The sequence below is a fragment of the Coregonus clupeaformis genome, chromosome 19, assembly GCF_020615455.1.
Source record: "Coregonus clupeaformis isolate EN_2021a chromosome 19, ASM2061545v1, whole genome shotgun sequence".
Taxonomy (NCBI): domain Eukaryota; kingdom Metazoa; phylum Chordata; class Actinopteri; order Salmoniformes; family Salmonidae; genus Coregonus; species Coregonus clupeaformis.
The window spans coordinates 54,636,602-54,657,705 of record NC_059210.1 but is presented as its reverse complement, the minus strand read 5'-3'; the positions used below and the strand labels follow the sequence as shown (position 1 = coordinate 54,657,705).

General features: G+C 46.1%; 1 pseudogene; it reads right to left on the bottom strand.

Annotated features, from left to right (window-relative positions):
- Positions 1-1,314: 1,314 nt before the first annotated feature.
- LOC121531230 lies at positions 1,315-19,708 on the bottom strand (annotated as a pseudogene).
- Positions 19,709-21,104: the final 1,396 nt, after the last annotated feature.

Sequence of the window (21,104 nt, the reverse complement as noted above, 5' to 3'; positions counted from 1 at the left end):
GTATAAAAGACACCTGTCCACAGAAGCAATCAATCAAATTCCAAACTCTCCACCATGGCCAAGACCAAAGAGCTCTCCAAGGATGTCAGGGACAAGATTGTAGAACTACACAAGGCTGGAATGGGCTACAAAACCATCGCCAAGCAGCTTGGTGAGAAGGTGACAACAGTTGGTGTGATTATTCGCAAATGGAAGAAACACAAAAGAACTGTCAATCTCCCTCGGCCTGGTGCTCCATGCAAGATCTCACCTCGTGGAGTTGCAATGATCATGAGAACGGTGAGGAATCAGCCCAGAACTACACGGGAGGATCTTGTCAATGATCTCAAGGCAGCTGGGACTATAGTCACCAAGAAAACAATTGGTAACACAATACACTGTGAAGGACTGAAATCCTGCAGCGCCCGCAAGGTCCCCCTGCTCAAGAAAGCCATATACATGCACGTCTGAAGTTTGCCAATGAACATCTGAATGATTCAGAGGAGAACTGGGTGAAAGTGTTGTGGTCAGATGAGACCAATATGGAGCTCTTTGGCATCAACTCAACTCGCCGTGTTTGGAGGAGGAGGAATGCTGCCTATGACCCCAAGAACACCATCCCCACCGTCAAACATGGAGGTGGAAACATTATGCTTTGGGGGTGTTTTTCTGCTAAGGGGACAGGACAACTTCACCGCATCAAAGAGACGATGGACGGGGCCATGTACCGTCAAATCTTGGGTGAGAACCTCCTTCCCTCAGCCAGGGCATTGAAAATGGGTCGTGGATGGGTATTCCAGCATGACAATGACCCAAAACACACGGCCAAGGCAACAAAGGAGTGGCTCAAGAAGAGGCACATTAAGGTCCTGGAGTGGCCTAGCCAGTCTCCAGACCTTAATCCCATAGAAAATCTGTGGAGGGAGCTGAAGGTTCGAGTTGCCAAACGTCAGCCTCGAAACCTTAATGACTTGGAGAAGATCTGCAAAGAGGAGTGGGACAAAATCCCTCCTGAGATGTGTGCAAACCTGGTGGCCAACTACAAGAAACGTCTGACCTCTGTGATTGCCAACAAGGGTTTTGCCACCAAGTACTAAGTCATGTTTTGCAGAGGGGTCAAAACGTATTTCCCTCATTAAAATGCAAATCAATTTATAACATTTTTTACATGCGTTTTTCTGGATTTTGTTGTTATTATTCTGTCTCTCACTGTTCAAATAAACCTACCATTAAAATTATAGACTGATCATTTCTTTGTCAGTGGGCAAACGTACAAAATCAGCAGGGGATCAAATACTTTTTTCCCTCACTGTAAGTGGGCTGTGTGGGAGTTGCCTAAGGAGCCTGTGGTAGCGGCGGTGTGGTGCTCTCCCGGAGACCCTCCAGTAGGTGCTGGGACTGGGCCGCTCCCCCGGACTCCATGGTTCCCAGCGACGACATGAAGAAGTGGAGGTCGTTGAACAGTAGCACATGGCTGAGTGTGTAATAGTAAGAGTACAGTAGAAAGATTGTCTAACCCTCCATCTCCAGTCTATAGAGTAGAGAGCAGGCGTCCAGCATGGCCCCTGAAGCCCTACCGCGCCGAGACGCCCAAGGGGAAACAGTCACTTCTGTTCAGCACAGACTGCAGCCGTATGGTTGACTATCTAATCCAGAGGAGGCTGCTTAGGGGAGGACAGATCATAATAATGGCTGGAGTGGAGTAAATGGAATGGTATCAAACCCATGGAAACCATGTGTTTGGTGTGTTGGATACCAATAAATGTATTCCATTCCAGCCATTATTATGAGCCGACCTCCCCTCAGCAGCCTCCTCAGATCTAATCAAATGCCTCTCCAACATATTTGCTTTACTTTCTAGCCATTACCAATGTAGCTATACAATAATAAGGCCGACTTGACTGCAGTATGTCATATTATAAAATGTCAGCATATAGCCCAGAGACACCATTTAACTTTAGTTTTCATCTTTTCATAATTTTGGGATTAGCTCTTTGCCCAGAGGAATAGCACACGGGTATCATGTAAACAAAAACAGATTGAACTTCCATTTTCCTTGACACAGATTGACCCCCAGTATGTAGCACTCAGAAGCACAATACCATATTCCTTTGACTCTGCTCCCATAAGTGCTCCTACAGGATGAGTCTTGGAAGGCCTCTGGGACACTGTCTATGAGGCCAAATGAGTCTTGATGAACTTGTTGGGAGCACTAACCTGGCTGATCGAATTTGTTCAGAGCCGCATCATACTCTCCCTGCGGGGAAAAATACAAACAAATCTAAATTGAAAAACAAGCATGAGTCTTAAAGATGAAATCCACAGTAGTGGGAAACAGCGCCCCGGTCAGCCCCACGACCGTTATTGTTTTGCTGACAAGCAGAGGTGGGGAGCGTCGCACATCAAGGGATAAAAATTGCAGTACGTATGCTGCTGTTCTATGGCCCGTGCAATGATGTCCGAGGGAAAAAAACAGTGTTTGTTGTTTGCAGTAACTTCTTTGTTGTTGTAATATCGCAAACGGACATGGCAGTTTCACCATTAAGGATTCCAACTTTAAAGTCCATTATACAGATAATGCACTCTAATACAATACAAACTAATTTCCTACTGTAATCAACTTTACACTTCAGAGAACACACAGGAGGGTATATCAATGTAAATTGTATCTCAACAGTTCTACTGTCTGACAACAGTGTGCTTGACTGGAGTAGCTCATTACAAGATGTACCTTTTTGATGAAGTATCGGGCCAAATGCCAGTAGTTATGACAGGCTAACATGTCACATCCCTGCAAATGAAAACATTAAATTAATTACCTATTTACACAGATAGTTTAAGCCTAGCTTGGTCCCAGATCTGTATGCATTGGTGTGACAATAACCATAGGAGTTGGCAAGACAGCACAAACAGATCTGGGAGCAAGCCATACTGAGGTGTTGAATGACAACAACATGCAGCAGAGGGACTCATAATGACCCACCACCCAGTCTTTCTCTGTACTCTCCATGAACTTGAGGCCCTTATCCATCTCAGCCTTCATCTCGTGGACACAGCAGGCGTCCTCCGGGGTCAGAGCCAGGCCCTGGGGGGCAGAGGTTAGAGGAGGGGGACAGTTTCTGGACCCTGTCAATGCTAGCAGTAGATTGAACTACCTCTCATGGGCTGCGTTTAGACAGGCAGCTCAAATCTAAACTTTTTTTCACTGATTGGTCTTTTGACCAATCAGATCAGCTCTGAAAAACATTTGCATAGACAATCAACTCTACCTGACTGGACTGACCAATTAGTGGAAAAATATCAGAATTGGGATACCTGTCTAAATGCAGCGATGGTAGCACATTGGTCAGTCCAGTCAAGTAAAGTTGATTGTCTATGCAAATAAAACTTATGCACAGTAATAATGTATTCTAAAAATAAAACGTAACACCCTTGCCTTTCTTGCACTAAACACTCACACTTGTCTTTTCTTACTAGCTCTGACTTTGCTGATAGCTACTTTATTGAGGAAAAATGTGTTTACTATGACTATGATGTTGTTGCCCCACCTAGCTATCTTCAGATGAACGCACTAACTGTAAGTCGCTCTGGATAAGAGCGTCTGCTTAATGACTCAAATGTAAAAAATTATGTCTTCGGAATGTGGTTTGATTGTCCAACCTTGATGGCAATTTAACCAGCAGAGGTCATCGTTTAATGATGACAGAATTAACGATTTACAGCTGCAAATCATTTCCATGGCAAATTGACACAGTCGAACGTCTTACCTCTTTAGCCATTTTCTCAGCCTGGTCATAGAAATTTGTCTCCAGAAGTCCAAAGGAATATAATCATTTTAGGTAGCTGCAGGCAAAAGTACAGAGAATCTCAATACAATAGATATTGTACAAGTATAAAAGCAGTCATACAGCAATGCCAGACACGAGACTAGCTAGCTAGTTCATTATTTTAGTGAAATAATAAAGCATGCATTGATTTTGTGGGATCGCAGAGCACAGTTGACAAGGAAAACAATTAAGAATTAATGATAATGCCTTGTTATAAATAGCCATCAATTTGTTTGAGAAAAATCGATGGAATCATTAGATTTGAATCGACTGTTGTGACTCGTTTCATGGTCTGACTGCCAGTGGTGATTGTTGATCACAGTAAGCACTAATATACTGAGGCAATTACTGTCTGGCTGAGAATGTATAGGCAGGCCCCAGCCCTTGACGGAATGCTACTGCAATAGTATGAGCCTTGGAGTTCCCTCATGAGTTCACATACTAGGAAAAATACAGTATTACCAAGAAGGCTATATCTGATCAATAAAAAAGTATATCAGTTTCACTTAAGGACCAAAGGATTGACAGCCGTCCCATATAGATTGCAAAATAGTTGGGAAGAGATATTTGACGTACCGATCCCATGGCATAGTGTTTATGAACTGACACGCAAAACGACACCGGATTCAAAAATTAGAATCTTTCAATTTAAATTATTATATAAAATTCTTGCTACCAATAGAATGTTATTTATTTGGGGGATACAATCTTCCCAGCTCTGCAGATTTTGCTGTGAAGAGACAGAATCATTAGATCATTTATTTTGGTTCTGTCCATTTGTAGCTTGTTTTTGGACACAGGTCCAGGAATGGCTAAAGGATTGCAATATTTACCTGGAACTAACCTTGCAGATAGCATTACTGGGTGATCTGAAAAGTCATAGTCAATCAATCAATAATATAATAATACTTTTAGCAAAAATGTTTATTTTTAATTCACAATCTGTAGAAGCAATGAGAATAGAAAGGTTCTTTTGTAAAACTTTTGTAAAACATCACAGTACGGTTAAAATATATATGGCAAATAGAAATCCTATATGGATGGTGTTAAGAGAAGATGGGAGGTATTGAATAGAGTTGAAGGATGGGACTAATAACAAATAACAACAAATAATAACAAAGATAGCTAATAATGTAAGCATACTGTGTCCATAATAAGTATATAGGTTGTATGTTGGGAGCTTTTGGGAAAGAGCACAGTTAGAAAGATATGGCATATAGAAGCAAACCGGATAGACATCATGAAAATGATCGGAGAGGTTGAGAGTAGAAGAAGTTCAGGAGCAAAAAAAAAAAAAAAAAAAAAATATATATATATATATATATATATATATATATATATATATATAATAGAATTATTGTAAAATTAACTCTGTCCATAAGGTGTAGATAGTAAGTATAGACCGGAAGTAGAGGCCTGGGCATTGTTGTTCACTAATTTACTCCAAGTAGGGAAAGGATGGTGGGGTTGAAAAGTAATAAAGGGGAGTATATATATATAAAAAAAACCAAAAACATGGGGGATTGGAAGTGATGCAGACAATTACATTGATAGAAGATACAATCTATCTGCAATATTAAGCTGATCCATTCCCCCCGAAAAAAAGAAAAATAAAAAAAGAAGGCTATATCTGACTGAAACCTTGAGTTTCAAGTTGTCAGAGAAATGGTAACTCGCATTAACCTATCGCAATTCCCCGACAAGCGTAATCAGATAAGGGTACCCTTGGGACAGTTAAACAATAGCATCTCCTCAGAGTACAAAAAAGCCCCAATTACTGTGTAATCACTACCTGTGGAGGGGCATGTGGGGCTTCCAGTGAAGCAGCACAGTTCCCTACCTATAGATGGGGATGTGGGGCTTCCAGTTGGGCAGCACCCGGGCCACAGAGTCCCTCATCTGGGTCTGGGCCCCCAGGTAGAAGAAGCCATCATGGGAAAACTTGAGGACGAGCAGGTCAGTAGGATCCACCAGGATCTCCTCACACATGTCACATGCCTTAGGGAAACTCCTACAGAGGACAGCCAGTAGTTATTCTCTATTGTCTCAAGTCACCTTAAAACCACAAAAACACAATGAAAGCAAATCAACAAAAGAGCAAATTAGATGTTACCTTGAACACTAACTTTTAGTAGTCATTCACTAACTGTAAATGACTACTAAAATGTAATATTATTTCTACTGTCACGACTTCCGCCAAGGCTGCCCCGCCTCCTGGTTCGGGCAGGCTTCGGCGTTCGTCGTCACCGGAGCTACTGCCGATCTCATTCTCATCACTCCACTTGTCATGTCTTGTCAATCACACACACCTGGTGCTCATTCCCCTAATTAGTATGTGTATGTGTTCCCTCTGTTCCCCTTGTCTTTGTGAGTGATTGTTTGTTTTGAGAGCGTGTAGCTCGGTTGAGCTACTATTCACTGTGTTTATGCCAAGGTAGATGTTTTCCCTTGTATAGTTTCGTTTGACGTTTGGGGCGTTTGATTTATGTAAACGGAATAAACTCTGGACTTCGGTATTTTACCTCCTGCGCCTGACTCCTTCATTCACACCTCATCACAGAATCACTCACCCGATCTGATATGGAGTCAGCAGGAGAAGACCGCATGCCTGGAGTTGTGGCAAGGGTCCAGGAGTATTCCTCGATGTTGGCCAGCATGGGGGAAGCAACGGATCGTTTTTTTCAGGTGGTACAACGCCTGTAGAGGAGAGGATCCGATCTATCGAGACCAGCTGGTCAACCGGATCCAGCCACCTACACCCCAGACCCTGGAGGGATCCAGATATCCCGGCCACCGGCGTTTGATGGGACGGCAGCGCGATGTAAGGGATTCCTACTCCAACGAACACCCAAACGTGTTCAGAGCCCTTTGCGGCGCAGTGTACTTTATCTATCTCCTTTCCCGATCACTTGGTAGGTTCCCAGTGTAAGGCACTACTCGATTCAGGCGAAGCTGGGAATTTTATGGACAGGGCATTTGCACGCCGTCAAGGCATTTCATTGGTTCCCCTAACCATTCCACTCCCCATTAGAGCACTTGATAGTCGACCATTAGGGTCCGGGTTGGTTAAGGAAGTTACGGTACCAGTCACCATGATTACGCAAGTTGAGCAGATCACCTTTATGATTATTGAGTCTCCTGCTTACCCTGTTGTCTTGGGTATCCTGTGGTTAGCCCTTCACAACCCCAATTTCTCATGGCCGCAGAGGGTTCTTACGGGGTGGTTGGGTAGGTGTCTAGGTGTTTCCGTTGGTGCGACCACGGTGGAAAGTCCAGACGGTACCCCCACCGTGCGCATTCCCCCTGAATACCATGATCTGGCGCTCGCGTTTTCCAAGACGCAAGCGACTAAATTACCACCTCATCGGGAGGGGGATTGCGCGATAAACCTTCGGGTAGACGCTGTACCTCCCAGGAGTCATGTGTATCCCCTGTCGCAGGCTGAAACGGAGGCTATGGAAACATACGTCACCGAGTCCCTGCGCCAGTGGTATATACGTCCCTCCACTTCACCTGCCTCCTCGAGTTTCTTCTTTGTGAAGAAGAAAGATGGCAGTTTACGCCCGTGCATTGATTATCGACCACTGAATAATGTGACGGTACGATTTAGTTATCCTCTTCCCCTCATTCCTTCAGTGATTGAGTCAATGCATGGGGCCCGCTTTTTCACCAAATTAGACCTCAGGAGTGCCTACAACCTGGTGCGTATTCGGGAAGGGGATGAGTTGAAAACAGCATTCAGCACAACCTCGGGGCATTATGAATACCTGGTGATGCCCTACGGTTTGATGAATGCTCCATCCGTTTTCCAGTCCTTTGTGAACGAGACATGCTTGGTCGCGGTGTGGTTGTCTACATTGATGACATCCCGGTGTATTCCGCTCTGCGCGCCGAGCATGTGTCCCTGGTTCGCAAGGTACTGGTCCGACTGCTGGAAAATGATCTCTATGCCAAGGCAGAGAAGTGTGAGTTTTTCCAGCAGTCAATCTCCTTCCTCGGATATCGCATTACCACCACAGGTGTGGAGATGGAGGGAGACCGCATTGCAGCCTTGCGTAATTGGCCGACTCCAACCACGGTAAAGGAGGTGCAGCGCTTCTTTGGCTTTGCCAACCACTATCAAAGGTTTATTCGGGGCTTTGGCAAGGTCGCAGCTCCCATTACCTCCTTGTTGAAGGGTGGGCTGTCCCGGCTCCGCTGGTCTGCTGAGGCTGATTTGGCCTTCAGTAGATTGCGGGGTCTGTTCACCTCAGCCCCGGTACTGGCTCACCCCGATCCATCACTACCATTCGTAGTGGAGGTGGATGTGTCCGAGGTAGGGATAGGAGCTGTCTTATCCCAACGCTCGGGCACGCCACCCAAGCTCCTGTGCCTTATTTTCTAAGAAGCTCAGCTCGGCGGAGCAGAACTACGGCGTTGGTGATCGGGAGCTGCTGGCTGTTGTCCGAGCTTTGACGGTGTGGAGACATTGGCTCGAGGGGGCGAAACACCCTTTCCTCGTCTGGACAGACCACCGTAACCTGGAGTACTTTCGGGCAGCGAGGAGGCTGAATCCTCGCCAGGCCAGGTGGGCCCTCTTCTTCACCCGGTTTGATTTCATACTCTCATACATTCCGGGTACGAAGAACATGAAGGCAGATGCACTGTCTCGGCTGTATGACACAGAGGAGAGGCCAAGAGACAACACCCCCATACTCCCGGCCTCATGCATTGTTGTGCCAGTAGTATGGGCGATGGACGCAGGAATAGCGCAGGCATTACGCACAGATCCATCTCCAACGCAGTGTCCAGCTGGGCTGCAGTACGTGCCTGCGCTTATCCGTGATCGTCTGATCTACTGGGCACACACGTCATCCTCCTCTGGTCATCCAGGTATCGGTCGTACAATGCGCTGCCTGACCGAGAAGTACTGGTGGCCTACCTTGGTTAAGGACGTGAGGGTGTATGTTTCCTCATGCTCAGTGTGCGCCCAGAGTAAGGCACCTCCCAGCGGGTAAGCTTGTCAATCACACACACCTGGTGCTCATTCCCCTAATTACTATGTGTATAAGTGTTCCCTCTGTTCCCCTTGTCTTTGTGAGTGATTGTTTGTTGTGAGAGCGTGTAGCTCGGTTGAGCTACTATTCACTGTGTTTATGCCAAGGTGGATGCTTTCCCTTGTATAGTTTCGTTTGACGCTTGGAGCGTTTGATTTATGTAAACGGAATAAACTCTGGAGTTCGGTATTTTACCTCCTGCGCCTGACTCCTTCATTCACACCTCGTCACATCTCTATTGCTTAATGTGTTTCTAGACTTTTTAAGGAGGTAACCATTTGTTTTTAGAAGCCTGTGCCGAAGTCATAAGGCTGAGTCCCCTAGTAAAAACAAACAGAGGCAGTGGGGGTGTGAATGGTCTGTTTTGCTGGGTGACCTCAATCCAAGGATTTCCTTTGACCCAATTCCAGTGCTGTTACTCAAGACAAGATAAACAGATGTTTTTTGTTTTATCTTGTGGAATCTGTTCTGCTGTCCAAGATTTGGACCTCAATCGCACTCCTCTTACTTGAACATACTCGTTGAACATCTCATTCCAAAATCATGGGCATTAATATGGAGTTGGTACCCCCTTTGCTGCTATAACAGCCTCCACTCGTCTGGGTAGGCTTACTACTAGATGTTGGAACATTGCTGCGGGGACTTGCTTCCATTCAGCCACAAGCGCATTAGTGAGGTCGGACACTGATGTTGGGCGATTAGGCCTGGCTCGCAGTCGGCGTTCCAATTCATCCCAAAGGTGTTCGATGGGGTTGAGGTCAGGGCTCTGTGTAGGCCAGTCAAGTTCTTCCACAACGATCTCGACAAACTATTTCTGTATGGACCTCGCTTTGTGCTCGGGGGAATTGTCATGCTGAAACAGGAAAGGGCCTTCCCCAAACTGTTGCCACAAAGTTGGAAGCACAGAATTGTCTAGAATGTCATTGTATGCTGTAGCGTTAAGATTTCCCTTCACTGGAACTAAGGGGCCTAGTCCGAACCATGAAAAACAGCCCCAGACCATTATTCCTCCTCCACCAAACTTTACAGTTGGCACTATGTATTCGGGCAGGTAGCGTTTTCCTGGCATCCGCCAAACCCAGATTCGTCTGTCGGACTACCAGATGGTGAATCGTATTCATCACTCCAGAGTCCAACGGCGGGGAACTTTACACCACTCCGATGCTTGGCAGTGCGTATGGTGATCTTAGGCTTGTGTGCAGCTGCTCGGCCATGGAAACCCATTTCATGAAGCTCCTGACGAACAGTTCTTATACTGACGTTGCTTCTACAGGCAGTTTGGAACTCAGTAGTGAGTGTTGCAACCGAGGACAGACGATTTTAACGCACTTCAGCATTTGGCGGTCCCGTTCTGTGAGCTTGTGTGGCCTAACACTTCGCGGCTGAGTCGTTGTTGCTCCTAGATGTTTCCACTTCACAATAACAGCACTTACAGTTGACCGGGGCAGCTCTAGCAGGGCAGACATTTTACGAACTGACTTGTTGGAAAGGTGGCATCCTATGACGATGGCATGTTGAAAGTCACTGAGCTCTTCAGTAAGGCCATTCTACTGACAATGTTTGTCTATGGAGATTGCATGGCTGTGTGCTTGATTTTATACACCTGTCAGCAAAGGGTGTGGCTGAAATAGCCGAATCCACTAATTTGAAGGGGTGTCTACATACTTTTGTATATATAGTGTACCATTCTCTATGTTTTAACCTTTTGGCAGATTGTAAAACTATTAGGGATTCACATTTTTGTCATTTAGCAGACATTCTTATCCAGAAGCAATTAGGGTTAAGCACCTTGCTCAAGGGTACATCAGCTCTGGGATTCAAACCAGCAACCTTTTGGTTACTGGCACAATGCTCTTAACCGCTAGGCTACCTGCCTTCCCCATTCTCCTTACTACTGCCCCAGTGTTCATTTATTTTTGCTCATCTTGAATAATGCCTTTTGTAGATTTAATAAAGTATTCTACTATGTGTCTTTTCCTACCATTCAGTGTAAAATATGTATACATTTTAATGCATAACATTACTTTATTGGTTTGTAATATGTGTTGTTGTGGGTCTTCTATTTCCCCTTGGGGATCAATAAAGTAAATCAGATCACTTTCTGATGTCCAGTAGTTCCCTGGTTCTCACCCCTTGGAGAAGTGGTCCATGGTCCTGACGTGCAGCCTCTCCCTGGAGGTGATGTCCAGCTGGCTCTGGGCCAGCTCTACAGTCCTCTTGACCACGCTGGCCAGGTGATCGTTCAGACGCACCAAACTCCCCTTCCCCACCAGATCCAGCCCTGTGCTGATCAAATGACCCATCACTGCAAGGCAGGGCACAGGGCCACAGAAGTCTGTGGTCAAGCCCTAGCCACTACTTCTATTCACTTATCACAAGGTAGTGGGGACATGAGTGAATGATTTAGTACTAAAGTACTGAACGTAGATTATGGAGTGTCATAGCTTTTTAAAACTGTATCTTTATATGCTGAATCTCATTCTGTGCAAGCCTACTGAGGGTTTAACACCCACACAGTGCTATCTTTTATAAAGAGAATGGATTTGCCAGAAGTCTCACCATGTTCTCACATAGCAAAGTCAGCTGACCTGACTGCAGCGATGCATCCCTCGATTCCTCCAAGGGTCTCATCGTTGCGCCAGGTTACATACTGGGTGACAAGAAAACCATTCACAAACCAAAAAAGAAAGCGAGAATGTGTGCATGTCATAAAAAGGAACACATGTTCTCTATCCAGTAATGAGTTGGTTAATCAAATCAAATGTTATTTGTCACGCCGAATACAACAGGTTGTCACGTTCGTTGAGTGACGGGTCAGACCAAGGCGCAGCATGATATGCGTACATGTTTATTTAACACGAAATAAACACAACGACAAAACAACAACCGAAACGAAACGTGAAGTCCAAGGTAGAACACACAACATACCTTACAAGGAACAAGATCCCACAACTAGACAGTGCCAATAGGCTGCCTAAGTATGGTCCCCAATCAGAGACAACGAGCGACAGCTGCCTCTGATTGGGAACCACACCGGCCAACATAGATCTATACATGCTAGATCCCACACATAGAAAAAGCACAACAAGGAATATACACACCCTGACTCAACATATAAGCGTCCCCTGAGTCAGGGCGTGACAGTACCCCCAAAGGTGCGGACTCCGACCGGTCTGGACTGTAGCCGCTGACCGGAGCTGGACTGGGCACCGGTGGAGCGGACTGCTCTGGCTCCGGAGTGGAGCCGCTGACCGGAGCTGGACTGGACCCCGGTGGAGCGGACTGCTCTGTCTTCGGAGTGGCGCAGCTGACCGGAGCTGGATCAGGCACCGGTGGAGCGGACTGCTCTGGCTCCGGAGTGGAGCAGCTGACCGGTGCCGGACCAGGCACCGGTGGAACGGGCACGGGCCGTGCCGGACTAGGAACACGCACCACTGGCTTGGTGCGAGGGACAGGAACGGGCCGGGCCGGACTGGCGACGCGTACCACTGGCTTGGTGCGAGGAGCAGGAACAGGCCGGGCTGGGCTGGCGACGCGCACCACTGGCTTGGTGCGAGGAGCAGGAACAGGCCGGGCCGGGCTGGCGACGCGTACCACTGGCTTGGTGCGAGGAGCAGGAACAGGCCGGGCTGGGCTGGCGACGCGCACCACTGGCTTGGTGCGAGGAGCAGGAACAGGCCGGGCCGGGCTGGCGACGCGCACCACTGGCTTGGTGCGAGGAGCAGGAACAGGCCGGGCCGGGCTGGCGACGCGCACCACTGGCTTGGTGCGAGTAGCAGGAACAGGCCGGGCCGGGCTGGCGACGCGCACCACTGGCTTGGTGCGAGGAGCAGGAACAGGCCGGTTCGGACTGGCGACGCGCACCACTGGCTTGGTGCGAGGAGCAGGAACAGGCCAGGCCGGACTGGCGACGCGGACCACAGGCTTGGTGCGAGGGACAGGAACGGGCCGGGCCGTACTGGGAACACACACCACTGGCTTGGTGCGGGGAGCAGGAACGGGCCGGACCGGACTGGCGACACGCACCACTTGCTTGGTGCGAGGAGCAGGACTGGGTTCCTTTATTAACCCCCGCTCCTTCTGCTGCCTAACCAGCTCCTCTCGCCGTGCCTCTACTCTTTCCTTCTACCTTTTAGCCTCCTGTAGCGCCTCCCTCTGACCGAATAACTCCTGCTCCCTCTGAACCAATAGCCCCCGTAACATGGTGGCCTCCTCTCCTAACCTGCAGATCCGCCCTTTAACGGCCTCCTGCTGCCTCGTCGTCCACACCGTGTGCCCCCCCCAAACATTTTCTTGGGGTTGCCTCTCGGGTCTCCGTCGTCGGCACTGTTGGCGCCGTTTCTCCTCTCCTACCTGGGCATCCTCCTTCATCGCCCTCCGATAACGGACTGCCTCCTCCTCTGTAATTCTCCCCCAACCGAGGAGGACATCTACTAACGTAACCTCCTGTTGAGTCCCAGGCGTTTGCTCCTTCTCGGCACACTGCTTGGTCCTTGTTTGGTGGGATCTTCTGTCACGTTCGTTGAATGACGGGTCAGACCAAGGCGCAGCGTGATATGCGTACATGTTTATTTAACACGAAATAAACACAACGACAAAACAACAACCGAAACGAAACGTGAAGTCCAAGGTAGAACACACAACCTACCTTACAAGGAACAAGATCCCACAACTAGACAGTGCCAATAGGCTGCCTAAGTATGGTCCCCAATCAGAGACAACGAGCGACAGCTGCCTCTGATTGGGAACCACACCGGCCAACATAGATCTATACATGCTAGATCCCACACATAGAAAAAGCACAACAAGGAATATACACACCCTGACTCAACATATAAGCGTCCCCTGAGTCAGGGCGTGACACAGGTGTATACCTTACCGTGAAATGCTTACTTACATGCCCTTAACCAACAATGCAGTTCAAGAAATAGAGTTAAGAAAATATTTACTAAATAAACTAAAGTACAAAAATTATATAAAATCAAAAAGTAACACAAGAAAATTACGTAACAATAACATGCTATATACAGGGGGTACCGGTACCGAGTCAATGTCAATGTGGGGGGGTACAGGTTAGTCGAGGTAATTTGTAAAGTGACTATGCATAGATAATAAACAGTGAGTAGCAGCAGTGTAAAAACAAAGGGGGGGTCAATGTAAATAGTCCGGGTGGCCATTTGATTAATTGTTCAGCAGTCTTATGGCTGTTAAGGAGCCTTTTGGTCCTAGACTTGGCGCTCCGGTACCGCTTGCCGTGCGGTAGCAGAGAGAACAGTCTATGACTTGGGTGACTGCAGTCTTTGACAATTTTTTGGGCCTTCCTCTGACACCGCCTAGTATGTAGGTCCTGGATGTCAGGAAGCTTGGCCCCAGTGATGTACTGGGCCGTACGCACTACCCTCTGTAGCGCCTTACTGTCAGATGCCGAGCAGTTGCCATACCAGGCGGTGATGCAACCAGTCAGGATGCTCTCGATAGTGCAGCTGTAGAACATTTTGAGTATCTGGGGACCCATGCTAAATCTTTTCAGTCTCCTGAGGGGGAAAAGGTGTTGTCGTTCCCTCTTCACAACTGTCTTGGTGTGTTTGGACCATGATAGTTTGTTGGTGATGTGGACACCAAGGAACTTGAAACTCTAGACCCGCTCCACTTCAGCCCCGTCGATGTTAATGGGGGCCTGTTCGGCCCTCCTTTTCCTATAGTCCATGATCAGCTCCTTTGTCTTGCTCACATTGAGGGAGAGGTTGTTGTCCTGGCACCACACTGCCAGGTCTCTGACCTCCTCCCTATAGGCTGTCTCATCATTGTCAGTGATCAGGCCTACCACTGTTGTGTCGTCAGCAAACTTGATGATGGTGTTGGAGTCGTGCTTGGCAACGCAGTTGTGGGTGAACAGGGAGTACAGGAGGGGACTAAGCATGCACCCCTGAGGGGCCCCAGTGTTGAGGATCTGCATGGCAGATGTGTTGTTGCCTACCCTTACCACCTGGGGGCAGCCCGCCAGGAAGTCCAGGATCCAGTTGCAGAGGGAGGTGTTTAGCCCCAGGGTCCTTAGCTTAGTGATGAGCTTTGTGGGCACTATGGTGTTGAACGCTGAGCTGTAGTCAATGAACAGCATTCTCACATAGGTGTTCCTTTTGTCCAGGTGGGAAAGGGCAGTGTGGAGGGCGATAGAGATTGCATCATCTGTGGATCTGTTGGGGGGCGGTATGCGAATTGGAGTGGGTCTAGGGTTTCCGGCATGATGGTGTTGATGTGAGCCATGACCAGCCTTTCAAAGCACTTCATGGCTACCGACGTGAGGGCTATGGGGCGGTAATCATTTAGACAGGTTACCTTCGCTTTCTTGGGCACAGAGACTATGGTGGTCTGTTTGAAACATGTAGGTATTACAGACTCGGTCAGGGAGAGGTTGGAAATGTCAGTAAAGACACTTCCAGTTGGTCCTCGCATGCTTTGAGTACATGTCCTGGTAATCCGTCTGGCCCCGTGGCTTTGTGAATGTTGACCTGTTTAAAGGTCTTGCTCACATCAGCTACGGAGAGCGTGATCACACAGTCATCCGGAACAGCTGGTGCTGTCATGCATGCTTCAGTGTTGCTTGCCTCGAAGCGAGCATAAAATGCATTTACCTCGTCTGGTAGGCTCACGTCAATGGGCAGCTTGTGGCTGGTTTTCCCTTTGTAGTCCGTAATATTTTTCAAGCCCTGCCACATTCGACGAGCGTCAGACCCGGTGTAGTAGGATTCAATCTTAGTCCTGTATTGACGCTTTGCCTGTTTGATGGTTCGTCTGAGGGCATAGCGGGATTTCTTATAAGCGTCTGGATTAGTTTCCCGCTCCATGAAAGCGGCAGCTCTAGCCTTTAGCTCGGTGTGGATGTTGCCTGTAATCCATGGCTTCTGGTTGGGAAATGTACATACAGTGAGGAAAAAAAGTATTTGATCCCCTGCTGATTTTGTACGTTTGCCCAATGACAAAGACATGATCAGTCTATAATTTTAATGGTAGGCATATTTGAACAGTGAGAGACAGAATAACAACAAAAAAATCCAGAAAAAAGCATGTCAGAAATGTTATAAATTGATTTGCATTTTAATGAGGGAAATAACTATTTGACCCCTCTGCAAAACATGACTTAGTACTTGGTGGCAAAACCCTTGTTGGCAATCACAGAGGTCAGACGTTTCTTTTAGTTGGCCACCAGGTTTGCACACATCTTAGGAGGGATTTTGTCCCCCTCCTCTTTGCAGATCTTCTCCAAGTCGTTAAGGTTTCGAGGCTGACGTTTGGCAACTCGAACCTTCAGCCCCCTCCACAGATTTTCTATGGGATTAAGGTCTGGAGAGTGGCTAGGCCACTCCAGGACCTTAATGTGCTTCTTCTTGAGCCACTCCTTTGTTGCCTTGGCCGTGTGTTTTGGGTCATTGTCATGCTGGAATACCCATCCACGACCCATTTTCAATGCCCTGGCTGAGGGAAGGAGGTTCTCACCCAAGATTTGACGGTACATGGCCCCGTCCATCGTCCCTTTGATGCGGTGAAGTTGTCCTGTCCCCTTAGCAGAAAAACACCCCCAAAGCATAATGTTTCCACCTCCATGCTTGACGGTGAGGATGGTGTTCTTGGGGTCATAGGCAGCATTCCTCCTCCTCCAAACACGGCGAGTTGAGTTGATGTCGATTTTGGTCTCATCTGACCACAACAATTTCACCCAGTTCTCCTCTGAATCATTCAGATGTTCATTGGCAAACTTCAGATGGGCATGTATATGTGCTTTCTTGAGCAGGGGAACCTTGCGGGCGCTGCAGGATTTCAGTCCTTCACGGCGTAGTGTGTTACCAAATGTTTTCTTGGTGACTCTGGTCCCAGCTGCCTTGAGATCATTGACAAGATCCTCCCGTGTAGTTCTGGGCTGATTCCTCACCGTTCTCATGATCATTGCAACTCCACGAGGTGAGATCTTGCATGGAGCCCCAGGCCGAGGGAGATTGACAGTTATTTTGTGTTTCTTCCATTTGCGAATAATCGCACCAACTGTTGTCACCTTCTCACCAAGCTGCTTGGCGATGGTCTTGTAGCCCATTCCAGCCTTGTGTAGGTCTATAATCTTGTCCCTGACATCCTTGAAGAGCTCTTTGGTCTTGGCCTTGGTGGAGAGTTTGGAATCTGATTGATTGATTGCTTCTGTGGACAGGTGTCTTTTATACAGGTAACAAGCTGAGATTAGGAGCACTCCCTTTAAGAGTGTGCTCCTAATCTCAGCTCGTTACCTGTATAAAAGACACCTGGGAGCCAGCAATCTTTCTGATTGAGAGGGGGTCAAATACTTATTTCCCTCATTAAAATGCAAATCAATTTATAACATTTTTGACATGCGTTTTTCTGGATTTTGTTGTTATTCTGTCTCTCACTGTTCAAATAAACCTACCATTAAAATTATAGACTGATCATTTCTTTGTCAGTGGGCAAACGTACAAAATCAGCAGGGGATCAAATACTTTTTTCCCTCACTGTACGGTCACTGTGGGGACGACGTCGTTGATGCACTTATTGATGAAGCCGGTGACTGAGGTGGTATACTCCTCAATGCCATTGGATGAATCCTGGAACATATTCCAGTCTGTGCTAGCAAAACAGTCCTGTAGCGTAGCATCCGCGTCATCTGACCACTTCCGAATTGAGCGAGTCACTGGTACTTCCTGCTTTAGTTTTTGCTTGTAAGCAGAAATCAGGAAGATATAATTATGGTCAGATTTGCCAAATGGAAGGCGAGGGAGAGCTTTGTATGCGTCTCTGTGTGTGGAGTAAAGGTGGTCTAGAGTTATTTTCCCTCTGGTTGCACATGTGACATGCTGGTAGAAATTACATAAAATATTAATATTAGACATCTCGCACCAGCAGTTAATGAGATGGGTGAGGAGGTTGAGGATATTACTCTTTAATTATTATTTAAATGTGGTGTGCTTTCTGGCGCCACATGACTGCTTTAGCTTCACCCAAGTTGGTGCATCATTTTGGTATGGAGTCCATGAACTGCAGTGGCTGAGCTCTAACTTCATCTGAGTCCTACTATGGAGAAGCTGCAAGGACAACGAGACACCTTGATGACACCATGCTGCCTGCCCCCGGGCTTGCCCCAGAGATCATCTTTGCTTGCTCTCCGCCTTTGACATCCTCCCTCCGATGACCACTCAAGCCATGAACTTTCCTGACCCTCTCATGACTTTCCATCTGATGAATGATGCTGTTGTTTTTTAAATTGCTTGTTTTTTTGTGGTGCTTTAAAGAGCTTTGAGATTCTTTATGTAATGAATAGCGCTATAAAAGTTGAATAAATTATTACTATTATTATAATGTCAGCAATTATACATAATGACCATTCTGTGTGTGTGTGCGCTTGTGTGTACAAAGCTAATAAAAGGACTGCCTGTGTGAGTATGGCATCATACATTATGCAGGCCTCATTGCTAGATGTGGACAATGGAAGACCCTCTGCCCTCCAAGCCTATGGAAATAGAAAGCTGTTATGACAATAACCTACGGAAGTCCAGAGAGGACATATGAATAAAAAAACTTCCCTCGTTATGTCGAGATCACAACTTATTTTTCTCATGATTACGACATAACAAAAGTTGTCTTGTTGAGATCACAAGATAATTTTCTCGTGATCACGACATAACAAAAGTTGTTTTGTCGAGATCACGAGATAATCTATACATAGGAGTGGAGATATTGATCATAGATTGACTGAGGCTGAGGCGGCAGAGCCCACAGTAGATCAGCGCATACGTTTTTATTGATCGCTACACTTATGGATGGTACATTTCATGCTAACATCATGCTTTCATTTATGTTTGGAGCACATTATCATTTTATAAGTTAGAATGTTAGCACGCTAAATGTCCCTTACCACGCAGCGTGGGAGACAGAGCTACCTGTTAGGCATTGTTCAGTGCTTAAATGCCCCATGAGAGCATTGCGACCACTGGGCTCCTTGATGAGGTGGTTATCATGCATCTGAACAAATGAATGGATGACGCGTGATACTTTTTATTAACTTGTGATCGTGACAAAACAACCTTTGTTATGTGATCACGAGAAAATTATCTTGTGATCTCGACAAAACAACTTTTGTTATGTCATGATCATGAGATAAATAAGTTGTGATCTCAACATAACGAGGGAATTATTTTTTTATTCATATGTCTGGACTTCTGTACTAACCTTGTTCCTTGAGAAGAAACTATAAACTGTTGGCCTCAGGAGACTTTTGTTGTGAAGTGGGATTCTAGTGTGTACTGCCGACAGACACCTTCACTGCACTGAGGCTACTGCAATAGAAAATAGTGTATTATCGCGATAACATAGCCTACAAACATTACAGTAGCAAATGCAGCTTGTTGTCATGCTTTTATGTTTGTGTGCACAATGATATCGATAAAGACAGGACAATAGTGTAAAATGTAGCTATCCACTGAAAAGCAGCTGTAAACCTCTATCCGGAATTTGGCATGGCCAAACAATCACCTTTAACTTTCCTTTTATTATGGACTATTGAATTTAAACAAATACTATGCAATGCAATTCATAACATGCAGCATTGGTCATTGGTCATCTTATCTGACAGTCCCTGAAACTAGATCATTTCTGCTCAGCTGTCTTGCGTGTCTAAAAACGTTTCCGTCTCGTCTGCAGACATCATATGGCCTCGCTAGAATACTGGATACACAAATACCGGAGTGGCGTTTTCAACCAGCAAGTGGATCAAATGTATCAGTGTGTGAAGAAACTAAATGCCAGGTTTTGCCCTTGTAACAGTAAAAGTGAAAACTTCCTTTAATTAATTTGTTGCCATACTGTCATGTTGGGAAGATTCTGAGACAGTTGCACTTATTTAATATGCCATAAAATAAGCACTCCTGGTTTGAATTGGGCAACTAATCAAGCTGAGCTTTTCATCAGGTGTGCTAGTTCTGGAATATACCAAATAAGTGGAATTGACAGGGGGTACCTGCTATGCAGGACTGTCATTAAGGTTAATATTCACATTTCTATTATAAAATCATAGTTGTAGTAGGTTTATACAAAAGCCTACCCATAAAAGGAGACATACTTTTCTAAATGAACAACTGCATTGTTTTATTGCCGTTTCAGCATACATCCAACACCCTATGCATTATGACTAAATGAAGCAGCATTTATGTATCTGTTGTGTGTCAACATACAGTTTTAAAAATTAGGATTCATTTTTCTTACATATGATACATTTTTGCACACATGTTAATAAATATCAATAAAATCTGTCAAACTTATTACACACCATCTAATCCAGCCTTGAAATTATGTAACTTTTTTGTATTCACAGCTCCATTTAATTCTTACACAAATTGTCACTGTATGTACCCATCTATACAGCAAAAAAACAAAACTGTGAGCAACCAAAGATTTACAGTTTGGCAGAAAGGCTAGTAAGGTCAAATGCCTCCTGTGACTGACAGAATAGAAGCGGTTTACTTAGAGCAATAGAGCAACTTCGTGTCTCCACTTCTACTCATAACTGCTGTTTGACAACCTGTAGTTGTATGAAAGGATTTTACCAAAAAACACAAAATAGAAATGTACCTCCGGTAGGATACATAAAAGTTTAAACCCTAAAAAGAAAACGGTAAAAAATTAAAACTTAAGTGTAAAAGGCATCTTGCTCCAAAGCAGGTCATGTCTCAGCCCCAGGGATAGTGAAGCCAGAGGCTGTGTTTGAGTTCTGTGGTTTATCCATTTGATATTGCAAAATATCCAATGACGCAAGTGTCTTGTGACACCAGTTAGTGATGTGTCAGTTCACTTAAGGTTATTATGATGATAACACGATGCATTGATACTGTGTAAGCTCAATAAGACACTGCCCCTAATGTCATTATCTTTTCACTGTTTAACATACACTGAGGACATTTCATGGTATATGCCAATTAGTATTGAATAAGGGTTACTGATTATAAAATGAAATATCAGTGTGATTTATGGTGAATGGCATGGTATGGAGAAGTCGCATGATCACTCAGAACTAGTCCCCGTGTGGCGCAGTGGTCTAAGACTGTGCCACTAGAGATCCTGGTTCGAATCCAGGCTCTGTCGTAGGGCGGCAAACAATTGGCCCAGCATCGTCCAGGGTAGGGGAGGGAATGGCCGGCAGGGATGTAGCTCAGTTGGTAGAGCATGGCGTTTGCAATGGTTGTGGGTTCAATTCCCACGGGGGGCCAGT